The sequence below is a fragment of the Narcine bancroftii genome, chromosome 8, assembly GCF_036971445.1.
Source record: "Narcine bancroftii isolate sNarBan1 chromosome 8, sNarBan1.hap1, whole genome shotgun sequence".
Taxonomy (NCBI): domain Eukaryota; kingdom Metazoa; phylum Chordata; class Chondrichthyes; order Torpediniformes; family Narcinidae; genus Narcine; species Narcine bancroftii.
Window position 1 is genome coordinate 4,051,663 of NC_091476.1, and position 15,399 is coordinate 4,067,061.

Genomic DNA, 15,399 nt, shown 5'->3' on the forward strand with positions numbered 1-15,399 from the left:
AGAGACCTGAGTTCAATCCTGGTCTCTGCAGCTCCACTGCATGGAGTTCGTATATTCTCTCAGTGACCAAGTGGGTGTCCCCAGATACTCCAGTTCACTGGTCATTATTACTTGTAATGGTGTGTGTAGAATCTAGGACGAGCTCATGAGTATGTGGGGAGAATGGAATTAATGTAAATGTAGTGTAAATTTGTTACACTAAAGGCCTGCTTCAGTGCTGTATCTCTCTATGACTCCTTTTCTCCTCACTGTGCTTATCTTGGCTCTTTATCTCTTTCATTTCTATCTCCATCTGTTTTATTTCTGCAAGAGAACATTGGCTGTCCACAATGGTTGTTATGTACAGAGTCCAGATCATAGATAATAGTTTATTAGAACTTGCATGGGAATCACAGATTTCTTTGTCAGAATATTTGTGCAAACAAGCAATGTCTTTTGCAGATTGCCACCATTATCTAGAACTTAATTGGACTAAATTAATACTGCAATTAATAATCATCTTAGACCATTCAGAAATATATGGCTAGCAACTCCAACAAAATCTGCAGAGTTCATGGACACAAACAAGACCCCAATGGGACTAGAGCAGACATATCGAAGACATGGTCCAGGAATCTTTCTGACTGCCATCACTATTCATCTGAAGTAAGTCAATATTATTGTATTCTCAACAGAAGGAGTCAGGATCTATGAAGATGACAGAAGGGGAAGAAGAAACAATGGTCTGGTGTATTTATCATAAATGTTAAGCATTATTTCTGAATTTATTCAACAGCCTTTCCTCATCCACAAGGTCTTGTTCATCTGCAATTTTTTTAAAAAATTGTGAATAAAAACTCTGCAAGGCTTGATGTTGAAAGTGTTTTAATTATTTGCTAATCCAAGAAGTATTTTTTGTTTGCTATGCAGGTGTTTTTAAACCTTAGGATGACACTTGATGGGAGGACAGGTTCTAATGAACATCAAGTTAGTAGGTTTGTAGATTTGACATAAAATGAATTTCAAAACAACCAAATGTGACTTATCACATTGTTAAGAAAAATATGCATGCCACTTTCAATTTAGAAAAGAAGAATAATAGGGATTTTGAACAACAAACAATTTGAATAATAGCATGAAAACTCCAAAACAAACAGTTGTGCTTATTTCCAGAAGAAGAATTGAAAATTAATGAAATTAATTTAAAGATATTTTAAACAACATTAGACCACATTTCAGTGTATAATTCTGGACACCACCAGAAAGAATAGAGTGGAACTGTTCTGAATGCAAAAAAAAAATACTGGATGATATCAAAATGAATTCATGGACCACTGCTCTCTTGAAAAGATCATTAAGATTTTTAAACATTTTAATGGAATTGGCACAAAATGAAAATATCCACTTTGGGGAGAAGTCAAACTGGAATCAAAGATGTTTATCACAAAATAAAGTAGAAAAATCAAAAGAAGGTTCTTTAGCCAGAGAAGTAATAAGGATCATTGCCGACATGATCAGTCTGAACCATTAATATACATTATGGACCAAAATTATCCCTACATTTAGCTGCTTCCACTCTGAATAGTTATGCTTTACCAATACTCTTGGCTCTCCACCTTTAAGTCCATTAACCCCAATACTGCTATTTGTGCCCTGCAGGTTCTGACATTTTTGGTTGTTTATTTGAAGCATTTCACTTTTGAGATCTGTGCCAACTGCTCATCATACTCAAGATTTGTCAGTCCATTATTTGCAGGATTCACACTTTTTCTATCCTGCCCCTGACTGATAAAGTAAATTACTTCCCTTTCTCTCTCTGTTCTCTTATCTGTTCTGGTTCATTCCAAATATTATCGGCAGAAGTATTTCCTTCCTTGGCAAGCTTCATACATACTGGGTTAAATAGTCATCCTTCTACATTAAAGGAATTCAATCCCTCATCTCTTTTCCCTGCTTAGTTCAATTTAACTTTAGGCCAGTGGAAATCATCCATCGTTGTTAGTGATTTTTACTGATTTGCTTAATTTCTTGGCATATTTCTTCATTAAACTGCCTTGTGCCATTATATGGTCTACAGTCCACCAGATTACTGTTATTAATCCTTTATTAATCTCCCTCCAATAAATCCTATTGCTGTTTCACCAATAACAGTATCATCCTCTTCTATTACATATTGATATGAACTTGGAAAAGAAACATTTCCAGGGATATGGGGAAGTACTGGCAGGATTAATTGAATAAAAGAAACAAAAACTGAAGATGATGGATACTTGTGTGAACAAAGAGAAACTGGAGGTCAGGCAGCATCTATGGAGAGAAAAAATCTGTAATGTTTTACGCTGGGACCCTTTATCAAGATTGCATAAAGAATAATGGACTCATTAAAGGAGTCATGGAATTATTCTGCACCGGCTGAAAGAGCCCCTCCATGGTGTAAGGTTCTATGTACTCCCTAGAAATGTAGAAATGTGAAGGGAAAGCAAATGCAAACTGAGTATTCAAATGTAGATCCAATCTGAATGAAAAGATCATCAGATCTGTAGAAGGTTGGGGGGTTCACCCTGCTCTACACTGGTGTGCCTTGACAAGCCACCAGCGTCAGAAGGGCTGATGATTTGATTACTGCCCTGGCCATACACCATGCAGTCCTACAATCAAGTGTGCACTTTTTTCTGTAAAAATAGAAAATGTTGGAACTACTCAGAAGGTCAAGCTGCATTTGTGAAGACAGAATTTTTGCTAATATTTTGTTTATTGCCCTGAACTAATTCTGAACTGATAACATTTACAGGTGAGAATTTAAGATCTCATGAGAATTCCTAACCACAATATGCAGTGGCAAAAATTGCTTTAATTGGCAACTAAACTGAATAATTGTGCGATGCCACTCTACACAGATCTTTGTGAATGAATTAATCTTCAAAAACACAAATACATGCTCTACTTTCTATTGTACTTCAATCACTCTTTATGTGTGAGGGTTATTACAGTTATAACTATAACCATTATCCATGTAGTCTAAAAAAATGTCTTTAGTTAATGATAAGAAGAGGGAAATTTTCTCCATTCTTGGGATATGAAGAACATCAGATCTGCAGCTTCTGGCAACTGAAATAAGCTCCAATTACCTAACATGAGTCTATTTTTGCAGACTTGGTGATGCCGGTGTGAAGAAAACTCAGAAATGGGATGAAACATGACAGTCTACAAACGTTTTGATTGTTGTAGATACAAAAATGCTGGAGGAACTCAGGAGGTCGCATAGCTTCCTAGTGACCTGCTGAGTTCCTCCAGCATTTTTGTGTTTTTATCAGAAATGCGATATTGTCTTCACAGGAAAATCGACTGTCTTCTCATTTAATTTAACAGAAGAAATCCCATGTAATGGGAAAAGAGTAGGCCATGATTTTGACCTTGGTTCCATTTTGCCTCTTGATCCCTCTAATTCTTGGCTCTTCTATGTACCAAAAATCCATTGGTCAATAACTTATTCCTACACAGCAGAGAGCAGCTACTTATCACACCTTAACAGAAGTTCTGCAATGATAAATGTAATTTCAAAGTGTCAGCAAAAAGTTCTAGTTCTTCTGTAATGAAAGAGGTTATAATGAAAGGGGAGAAATGCACAAAAAGGATCAGAGTAGAGCCAGGGTCCAAATGATTTGGGAAACCCTTTAAAGAAGTAACCATTGACTGGCTGCTTCGGATTTGGACCTATGTCCTCTCTGTTGAGGTATTGAGGAAGATTCTTTTGTAATCACTTTTTTGGGGCCTACATTGTTTTCTTTGGGATAGGATAAGTGGATGGGATGGAGGTTGAGATACTTTCCTGCATTATCTCTCCCTTTATAATGATAGGAATAGCCCTTTAAAAATTAGTACTTCATTGGAAATGTATTCCTGTACAGAGGCTCCGATAGCTCAGTGGTTAGAGCACTGGTCTTGTAAACCAGGGTCATGAGTTTGTCCCTTGCTGGGACCTCATTACTGTGAGGAGTGCTTGACAAAGTGGCAACTTTCTGTCTTCCTTATGGTAGGCAACATTAAAGAATTTCACGTTATATTCTAAATGTAGTATTATGTGACAATAATGGATCATTACTTTTATAAATCTTAGCTATCCCAAGATCCCCTCATCAGCCAACATTGGTGACATGGTTAGCAAAACACTGTTAGAGCGCCAGCGACTGGGTTAGAATCAGATGCGGTCTGTAAGGAGTTTGTTCTCCCTGTGTCAGCGTTGGTTTCCTCTGGGGGCTCTGTTTCCTCCCACCATTTAAAAACATATCGGGGTTGTTGGTCAATTGGGTGGAATTGCACAGCAAGGGCTGGTGGACTGAAAGAGCCTGTAACTGCTGTATGGCTAATTTAAAAAAAATCAAATGTGGTATCATATCACATAAATTCTGAACAGAATTTGGGTATGAAAATATGCTTTATGAACTTTTGATTGGACTTTGCTTCATCCAACCAAAATCCTCAGCTGTTTTATTTCTGCTTAAAGACCTGCATTAAAATTGAACACATTATCACTATCTATATTGTATCTCTTTAGCCTTTATACAGTATGCAATAATGCATACACATTATAATTGCCTGGATGTGTAAATGCATCATCCAGTATGATATTTGGTCAGACATTGAGATGGTCACAAATATAATGATTCATGCTAAGTTACTAGAACTCAACCTGCCAGATAGATTAATATGGTTAATCTTGGAGGATGGAGAAAATTTATAATTTCTTATAATTAATTAAAAAAAATTTTTTTGTATTTTTGGCCCCGGGAAGAACCCGGGGCCACAATGTGCGTTGAAAATGTCGACGATCATCCTTCATCAGTGAAGCCATTTGAACAGCTGCCTTCCATTTTAAAAAAAAGTTTTTGGAGATTCATCCAATAACAGGTCTAATACACAATTAAAATCTCCCCCAACTAAAATGTTTCCTTAGCTTGACTCAGTGTTAGAAAAGCTTCAGACATGAATTACTCCTCGTCAACATTAGGCGTGTACATATTTAATAATAACCATGGTTCCACAAACAGTTTACAATTAATCATTAAAATTCGACCAGCTTTTTCCACCAAGTTCAAACGGTAATTTCTTATGAATCAAAATTGTGACTCCACGTGCCTTTGAATTAAAAGAAGATGAAATCACATGACCAACCCAATCTCTCTTCAGTTTTAAATGGTTTTTTTTCAGTTAAATATGTTTCCTGCAAAAAAGCTACATCCACTTCCATCTTTTTAATATAAGCCAGAACACGTTTGCGTTTAATCGGATTATTTAAACCCTGGACATTAAGAGTCACAAAATTCAAACTGAACATTATTTTAACAACAAAAAAAGGCTTTTTACAAATCCAAAAAGACCCCAATAAAATAAAGTTCCCCTTGCACAAAAAAACCCTAAGTTAATAAACTATAGAAAAAAACCCTTCACAAAAAAATTTAAACAAATACAAAAAAAAAATTATACCCCAAAACTACAAAGGAGTAGTAGTTCCCCAATTAACTGGGTGTGGAAAGAAGAACCCCCCCACCCCCACAGGTGGCAGATGACTTCCAAAAGCTTCAGTGTCAACCACCCCCCCGCCCACCCCCAGTCAGACTTCCAAACAGTTATAAGTCTGAATCAGATCTTATTCCCAATGATTTCAGCCCCAGAACTTGTTCCGGATCATCAATATCAATCAAACTTTTTGACATGTCTCCTTTTCCGTTCCCATTTCCATTCTTATCAAACATCTTCCTCTTAGGAGACGAACGTCTGGCAGAGAATTAGCAAAAATTAAAGCATCATGGTCATTCTCAAAAAACTGAGATTGGAAATTACCATAGAAAACCTTCAGCACGGCAGGATATCGAAAAGAAAACGTATCTCTTTCTTCAAAGCACCTCCTTCGCAGAGTTAAAATCTACGTCTCTTAATAATCTCCTGATTCAAGTCAGGATAAAAGAAAACCTTATTACCTTGTACCATCAGTGGGGACTGATGTCTACGAGCATTCTGCACCACCACTTGCAAAATAATCTCCCTATCTTGATATCTCAAACAGCGAATCAAAACTGCTCAAGATGGTTGACCAGAGTATAATTTACTTCTTAAAGCCCTATGTGCTCTATCTAATTCCAGACCATCTGGAAAAAAATCAGCTCCTAATACATAAGGAATCCATTTTTTGAAAAATTTTACTGGATCCGAACCGTCAATACCTTCTGGAAGCCCCACTATTTTCACGTTGTTCCGACGACTTTGATTTTCCAAAGAATCAATCTTCTTCAATAATCCCCTCTTCTGAATTTCCCATCCAACAAATGAATCTTCGACTTTTCCTATTTTTTCTCCATTTCGTTCCACTTGTTCTCTACAATCTTGAAAAGCCCCTTCAATTTTCTTAAAATTGTCTTGAACTGTATCTACCATATTCAAACATCTATTAACATCAGTTTAACAATAGACATTTCTTTCTTCACAGAGAAAACCTCCACAAATATTATTCATTTTTATAGTCATATTCATAAATCCTCAATCCATCTGAATAAACGAGTTGACATATCCATTTGCTGAGCTATACTTTCAAGAATTGTAAAAACTTCATCAAAAGTAAGTTCTGTTGATCCTCCATGAGGCCTATCTTCTTTAACTTCAGAAGCAGTCATTACTTCTTCTTGCATAACTTCCATCTGTGAAGGAACTTTCTCTCCTTGTTCAATCACTGCTACTCTCGGTTTCTGGACTTCTTGTCAGCATGCCTACCGACATGGGACCAACGTCCTCAGCCTGTTGCTGGCCTGCATCGCAGACAGCCCAGACCTTTTCAAGAAGGTTGTGGACCCTCGACGCACCACGCATGCCCAGCAGCGTCACAGCGCACTGAGGCACATCTTCCAACGTGCTGCCACGGGCCTCTGCGCCGCCCAGCACAACCGCGGAATCGCATGTCGGGCCCGACTCTGCTGGATCCGACAGTTCTACCGCGCGCTCGACATTGCAAACGCGCGCTTCAAAGTCAGGTGAAAAAATCGGAAGCCCAGAGTCATTTTGCGACTGCGAAGAGGGTGCCAGGGAAATACTTAACCGCGCAGGTGTATGTTGAGGCTTGGATCCCTGACTAGTTGATTCTGAGGATTCAACTTGTTAAGTAGGCCTTAATTCTTCTGTACTCTTAAATGAAAGTTTCCTCTGCAATTGAACTTTCAAGTTCTTTGTATTAGCAGCCATTGTATTCTTGCAGTATTCAGACACTTCTAAAAGCAATTTTCAAACTTTTCCAAAATCTTCAATTCGGGCATTTATTAGTCCAACTGGGGAGAGGTGGAATTACACTTCTTCTTCCTACGCCATTACCCCACACCCCCCTTCTTAAAATTAATTAGAGAAATATTTTAAGACCGTGTTTGAAGATAATACATGAGGTTAGGACTGTTATAATTCTCATATATCTTCTTTTCTTCTTTGGCTTGGCTTCGCGGACGAAGATTTATGGAGGGGGTAAAAAGTCCACGTCAGCTGCAGGCTTGTTTGTGGCTGACAAGTCCGATGCGGGACAGGCAGACACGATTGCAGCGGTTGCAAGGGAAAATTGGTTGGTTGGGGTTGGGTGTTGGGTTTTTCCTCCTTTGCCTTTTGTCAGTGAGGTGGGCTCTGCGGTCTTCTTCAAAGGAGGTTGCTGCCCGCCAAACTGTGAGGCGCCAAGATGCACGGTTTGAGGCGTTATCAGCCCACTGGCGGTGGTCAATGTGGCAGGCACCAAGAGATTTCTTTAGGCAGTCCTTGTACCTTTTCTTTGGTGCACCTCTGTCACGGTGGCCAGTGGAGAGCTCGCCATATAAAACACGATCTTGGGAAGGCGATGGTCCTCCATTCTGGAGACGTGACCCACCCAGCGCAGCTGGATCTTCAGCAGCGTGGACTCGATGCTGTCGACCTCTGCCATCTCGAGTACTTCGACGTTAGGGATGAAAGCGCTCCAATGGATGTTGAGGATGGAGCGGAGACAACGCTGGTGGAAGCGTTCTAGGAGCCGTAGGTGGTGCCGGTAGAGGACCCATGATTCAGAGCCGAACAGGAGTGTGGGTATGACAACGGCTCTGTATACGCTTATCTTTGTGAGGTTTTTCAGTTGGTTGTTTTTCCAGACTCTTTTGTGTAGTCTTCCAAAGGCGCTATTTGCCTTGGCGAGTCTGTTGTCTATCTCATTGTCGATCCTTGCATCTGATGAAATGGTGCAGCCGAGATAGGTAAACTGGTTGACCGTTTTGAGTTTTGTGTGCCCGATGGAGATGTGGGGGGGCTGGTAGTCATGGTGGGGAGCTGGCTGATGGAGGACCTCAGTTTTCTTCAGGCTGACTTCCAGGCCAAACATTTTGGCAGTTTCCGCAAAGCAGGACGTCAAGCGCTGAAGAGCTGGCTCTGAATGGGCAACTAAAGCGGCATCATCTGCAAAGAGTAGTTCACGGACAAGTTTCTCTTGTGTCTTGGTGTGAGCTTGCAGGCGCCTCAGATTGAAGAGACTGCCATCCGTGCGGTACCGGATATTTTTTGAGATTTGGAGATTATTTTCTTTCACAGACAGAAATCTGTTTGGACAAGGGTTCACACAATGATTCACTTTGGTTGCCATTAGAAGGGACTCTGGCCACCACATACAGTAGCTACGAATCCTGAGAAGAACAGAAATGCTTGACTATAATTTGTAATAGCTCAGAATCTCCTCACATAGAAGGACAATGGAAGTAGTCCTGAGGAGAGGAAGGAAGTGTGAAAAGCTTAAGGCTGGGAGAAGGGATCTACATGGAATATTATAAGAAAGTGAGATCAGTGGGAGTAGAAGCCAGATGGTAAACACTGATTTGAGCTGGAAATTGTGGCAAGTGGATAGGAGAGAGGACATACAGCATTAGCAGAGAGGAAGTGGAATGGAAGAGTTGTAGAATTAATGAAGAAAAGGGAACATCAGCGTGATCTGACAATATTAGAAGGAGAAAAATATGGCCAACACCATTGTTTAATCAAGCATTTCCAAAGTGTAAGCATACAGGCCACATAATTTTGGATGAAATAAAATATGAAAAGCTTAGCAGAAAAAAAATACAGTATAAAGCATGAAAGAGGGTTTCCATGTAGGCTGGCTTAAAGTTATTACTTTCTGTAAAATAACACCTTAAAAATTGGTCCATATTTTGGTTCAATAGAAGTGAAACCATCTTAAAATATCAAATTGATATCAGGTGTAGGGATATGTACATATGCAATTAAATGAAGAAAAACAGAAAGGCATTTGTTATGCTGTTGAAAATACGCTATTTTGCATTGAGACGATGTAAGTTTTTAATGGGATACAAAGTCATAATTACTGCTTGACCGTTCTGGCCCTAAAAAGCAATTTAATGTTTGCAGATTATAATTTCTTCAGATAAATATTTCAAAATATATTGAATTTTGCTGAAATAATTTTTAACAAATTTATTCTCAGTCTATGAAATTTGAACTTCTATCATAAATGTTGTATCACTGCCAAACTTTATCTTATGCTAAGCCCAACTTTTAACATTTTTGTTAAAAAATCATTCTTACTCAGAAGGCTGAGGAAATTTGGCATGTCACCTGCATCCCTTAACAACTTCTACAGGTGCACCTATTAGGGTGAAACCACGTGGTAGAAGAAGTGCTCCACCCAAGGTCACAAGAAACTGGAAAAGCATCCAACATATCAAAAGACTCCCCCTGACCACACTACTCCCGTTAGAAAAAGATTCACAAGTGTGAAATCTTGTACCACCAAATTCAAGGAGAGTTTCTTTCCTGCCCTTATCAGTCTCCTGAATGAACCCTAAAATAGCAAAATTATGTTTACTCTGTATCAACTAATATGACTCACTGTAACAATGAACCTTTTCACTTTTGTTCTGTGCCTTCCTTGTTGTACTAAAGTATGAGATCCCTTCACAAACCACCCTCTCGCTATCCTTAATACATTTGATAATGAATTTAAACATGAACTTGAATTTCTTACTTCTTTAGTTGCTGTCTATGGGAATTCTTCAACACGACTGGGTGCTCCGATAGCTTGACAGCTTCCCTATTGTTGGAGACCAGGGATTCCACTGAACTCTACAGCAGCAAAGGTCAGAAATGAAGAAGTCCAAATCAATGGAGATTTATAGGCAGTTTTCTTCAAGGTCAGCAGTGAGTGAGATTAAATGTAAAAATCCAGGTTAATGCTACTAAGCCCTTTAGATCAGCCATTCTCAACCCTTGTTTGGCTATGGCCCCCTTAGCACAAGTTTATAGGCCTCACTCCGTGTGAAGCAGTCAAATTTAGTTGATCTCTTCTGTACATCACTCCTACCAACTACATAAAAAACATAACAAATATTTAATGATTTTAAACAGCGGTCTGTCTGTAACTGTGCTGTGGCCCCCCCTCCCGGGGGGGAGGAGGGGTGATGGAATACGGTAGTCCCCATTGAGAATGGCTGCTTTAGAGGTCATAAGACACTTTAAGTGCAAGAACAATTAATTTATTGTTGATTATTATTTTTTTTTCATATAAAAAACTCTTTTTGAATATTTTATTTTAATTTTAACAGACTTGTCAAATATTATAATCATTTTTAACATTCATGTAACATACAGAGTCTGTATTTACCACCCCCACCCCTCCCACCCTTGTATAAAAATTAAACTGTGCCAGATCACTGTGACATTTCCACATTTATTTAAGGAGCTCTATGAATTTTATTCATTTAACTTTTAAAAAAAGTACTGCAAGCATCAAAATCAAATTGAGGCCTATATGATTTAAGATTATTTCAATCTCAAAACTGGAGGGATTTTTAATCTGGAGGGGATGTATTTAAATAAGACTTGCTGGTGTACCAGAATACATTTTTTTTCTGTTTAAACATTTCATTTACAGTTCTAATTTGAGTCACCTTTCATTAGTACACCTCTCTCCTCTTAATCCCCACACAATTCATCTTTGTACTATCTCTAAATTGTCTTGCCAATTTATAATATTGGACCACACCAAGTGGGAAATCTATGTGAAAATGGTATATAGTGTGACAGAGTATTTAGAGATAGTTTGGGAGGAATTGTTAGAGCAGTTTGCACACACACATTTTAAAACACAGAATTTTTGCAGGACTTTTGCAGAATGCTTTTCGCAGGAGGCAACAAAATATCGATAGCAGCTTGCCTGGGAGAGCATGTGATCTTTGCAGGCAGAGAACAGTTTTGCTCTCAGAGAGGGAGGGTGTGAAACAGAGAGAGGAGTCACAGAAATTATTTTCAGAAGGACAAAGCTGGCAGACTTTGGAAGGCTGCCTGATCAAAGGAGAAGACTGGCGGTGTGAAAGGTGACCTGAAAGAAAGAGGATCATCTGGAGAACCCTGAAGGGGGAAAGTTTCATCAGCAAGACTGATTGAGAAGGAATTCGTTGTAGATATCCTGGGAAAGGAATCTCTCTCTGAAAACCAGCAAGAACCCTCATGAGTGGTAACCATTTGCCTGTTAAGCACCAAAGACTGGTGCACTTTGTTAATGCTAATTTCTGTGCACTGTACAAGAATTGCCTGCAACCAGTGAGATTGGACTGTGGATTGCACTTAGTATTAGAGGGGGGATGAAGTAGTTAGGTAGGTTAAGTAATAAGTTAGAGTTTAATTCTGTTTTCTTGTACAATTATAATTAAGAACTACTTTTGTTTCAGTAACCCTGTGTTGTGATGCATATCTATTGCTGCTGGTTTTGGGGGTCCTCTGGACTCTGTAACAGTAGTTAGTTTCCTGTTGACTCCCTTGGTGGTTCCCATCCCCTTATTCAAGATGTGTTAAAATCCAGCCAAAGGAATAAAAAGGGATTTATGGATTACTCCATAAATCACTGATAAACATATTAAGAAGGTCCCTGGGAGATCACCAATCTACATTGAATAAGTCTCCCTCAATCAAACTTATAAAAAAGGATTTGATAAAAGTTCTCGGCATGAAACACTTTTTGGGAAATAAATACATCAAGAAGTGTCAATATATTGGGGTGGGGGATGGAGGGGGTGGGCTTGGCCATGTTATTCAATTACCTAAAAACGTCTTTAAACTACTAAACATCCATATTAGACAGTTCCAATTGAATAATAAGTTGCCAAGAATTGCATTGTAAAAACTGACCTGGGACTAAGGGGTGGAAGGACTTAGACTGCCAGATTTCAAAAAATATTACCTAGCTCCACAGGCTAGATCTCTCGCAGCCTTCTTCACTGAAGACAACCCCCTGTCTTGGGTTCAAATTGGAATGTACTCATTGGAGAAGGGGGAAGCATAGGATTTTATCTCTAAATTGTCAAATCACTAGAAAAATAGATGGGTAATCCCATTCTAATACATATGATTAGAACATGGCAAGAAGTTAATGAATGTATAGGAAAAAAAAGTAGGGATATCGATAAAAGCACTATTGTCAAAATGTGTTACTGTTTATGAACATGGGCCATAGAATATTAAATTTGTAGGTTGACAACAGTACAAAATATATTAAGGATAGTTGCAGCACAGTCCCTTCAGTCATTTCAGAGAAGGTTGGATGTGTACATGGAGGTGAAGGGGGGTTGGAGGGTTATTGGCAGAGAGCGGGAGGTTTGAGCTAGTGGAATTGTTCTATTGAACCGGTGCGCACTCGAAAGGCCGACATGGCCTGTTTCCGCTCCATGAATGGTTATATATGACTGTAACACGGAAGGAACCCTTATGTCCTTTGAACAATTAAAACACAAATACAGAGAGGCTAATGGGACCTTCTACTATTTTCTCCAGCTTAGATAGTTCTTAAGAGAAAGATGGGGAACAACGATGACCCCACCTGAAATTAGTGAAACTGAACGAATGGTCTGGATGGGGAATACACCCAAATTTACTATACACTCAATGATTGAAACAAATATTGTATTCTTGGAAAAATATTCATTTTAATACGATTCACTCATCCTATTAATATTATTGGTAAATTTTTCCATCTTTTCAAATCCTCTTCCTATTTTTTTAACAATGGCAAATCATTTAGTTTAAATGAATTACTTATATTTCTACTAATTTTAATTCCTAATTAATTTTAATTGCTTCATTTTGCCATTTAAAATTTGTCAATCTTTTACATTGAAAGCAATCCATATCGACCATGGGAATTACTTCACTTTTATCAACATTCACTTTACAACCTGATACTAGCCCATACTCTTTTAATCTCCCATTCAACTTATTTAAAGATATTTCTGGTCTTGTTAAATATACTATAACATCATCAGCAAATAAACTAATTTTATGTTCTTTATTACCTACTTCAAATCCTTTGGTCAAAATTATATTATGAAACTCTTATGGATACAGTAAATGTTAGATATCAAATGATTCAATATAATTTTCTTCATCAATTGTATTGTACTCCAAATTGACTTAATCCTCATTATTCAAATAAGTATTTTTGATGTGCAAAGGAAATAGGGCCTTTTTTGCATTCAGTGTGGTCTTGTGAAAAAGTAGAAAGGTTTTGGAATGAACTGAGTTTATTATTAGGGCAAATTATGAAGATAAAGATACCAAAAAGAATATTTTTACTTGGAGATACTTATGAAAATGATAAAAATTGAAATTGGACAAATACCAAAAAAAGTTTTTAAGTATTACATGAACTGCAAGGAAATGTCTAGTGATATCATGGAAAGATGATAGAGAAATGTTATTAAGTAGATGGTATAACGAGATGTGAAATTGTCTACCTTAGGAAATAATTAAGCTTAGTTTAAGGAATATAGTTGAAAATTTTTATAGTATTTGGAAACCATATATGGATTTTATGGATAATTTTCTGTTCACCTCTTCTATCTTATCCACTCCTCTTAATTAATAATTTTGATTGTCTTTGTTAATATTATTGTATATTTAGTGGTCGGTTTTTCTTTCTTTTATTTCCTTTTCTTACCTCTGGGTGGGGGAGGGGGGATGGGGAGAAAATATATAAAAGTACTTTTTTTTTATAATTGGCAATGGATATTTGATTAATGTTTTATTCACTTTTTCCTGTAATGACGTAAACAATTTAATGAATTTTTTTAAGAAAGTGCTGTACTCTCTAGAGTGAAAGTGCCAAACCAGGGTTGCAGAGGTCAAAAGAAAGATGGGAGTCGGACTTGGGTGTGGTGATTTCAGAAAGAAGCTGGTCAGATTGGTGCAAGGACAGCATGACATCAATTATAAATGCAAGATATAGACTGGTTCAGTATAATTTTTTACACCTCTGACGGTGAGCGGATTCGTATGTATGGAAGGAGGGAGGGAGGGACTATTTTGTTTTTATTTGTTGTTTGTAAGAAAAAGTTTAAAATATTGGGATTTTGAAAATTTTGCTATGTATATTTTTGAAAAAAGATCCAAAATAAAATATTCCAAAAAAAAGTGTCGATAAATGTGTTTATTTATCAAGAATTCTAGAGGAATTGACCTAAGAATGCTTGTGGAAAGGGAAATCATAATAAACAGGTTATTTTAGTGTTGGCAGACTAAAAAAAAAATCTGTGATTCGAGACTTCAACAATTTGACATAAGAACATAAATATAACATGTCCAGGTTTGTTGATAATATTAAACTGTATGAGTGGTGAGGAGGATCAAGAGAATAGAGAGTAGCTGAGTCAATGGGAAAAATGTAGCAGATGGAGTATAATGTGGAACCATGTGAAGTTATCCACAATGGTAGAAAACAATTAGAATTGCTTCATATTTTGTAAGTGCTGAGAGAATAGGAACTATTGGTTTTCCAAGGAACCTGGGTACCTCTTTCCACATTGACAGTTAATGTGCAGGTCCAGCAGACCAAAAGAAAGATGGCCTTTACTGCGCGCCGATTTGTGTAACAGACTAAACTAATGCAACTGAGCAATGAACCCATACCTGAATTATTGGATACAACTTGGTTTCTTCACTTCAATTTGTTAACCTGCTTAACTATCCCACAGAAATTCTCGACATGGGAATTTGGCTGATTGTAGGCAAATGGGCCTAGCTTGATTGGCAAGGCCAACTTGGACTTGTTTGTATGTAGTAAAACCCTGTGATTTTGAAATTACCTATTTGCCAGCAAGTGAGTGCAGGAAAGATTCAGCAGATAAGTTTTTGGAAGGGCAGCTCTGCCCCCAAGGAGGAGAAATGGAACAGAATTTCGGAGACTGGAAGATAATGTCATGGAAATGTAGAAACGTCAAGGTGTCAGGAACCTGCGACCGTTCGCCTCGAGACCGGAGCTGGAGGTGAATCCAGGAGTGAGGCACGACGTTGAGCCTTGACCACCACACACGCTGCTCGGCCCGCTGGGGGCTCCCGCTCGCCTGGCGGGAGGACTGGCCGGCTCCGGCGGCC

General features: G+C 38.2%; 1 protein-coding gene across 4 annotated transcripts in view; it reads right to left on the bottom strand.

The window, feature by feature from the left end:
• rxfp2l (relaxin family peptide receptor 2, like) overlaps positions 1-15,392 on the bottom strand; it is a 94,930-nt gene extending 79,538 nt beyond the window's left edge. For 2 of the 4 annotated variants that reach the window (XM_069892703.1, XM_069892699.1), the window contains exons 1-2: positions 15,111-15,392; positions 10,004-10,101 (exon numbers count right to left, since the gene is read on the bottom strand). The gene's annotated coding sequence lies outside the window, so the exon portion shown is untranslated. Of the gene's footprint in view, positions 1-10,003; positions 10,102-14,934 lie in introns of all 4 variants that reach the window. The other 2 variants (XM_069892701.1, XM_069892700.1) reach the window with 2 other exon arrangements.
• Positions 15,393-15,399: the final 7 nt, after the last annotated feature.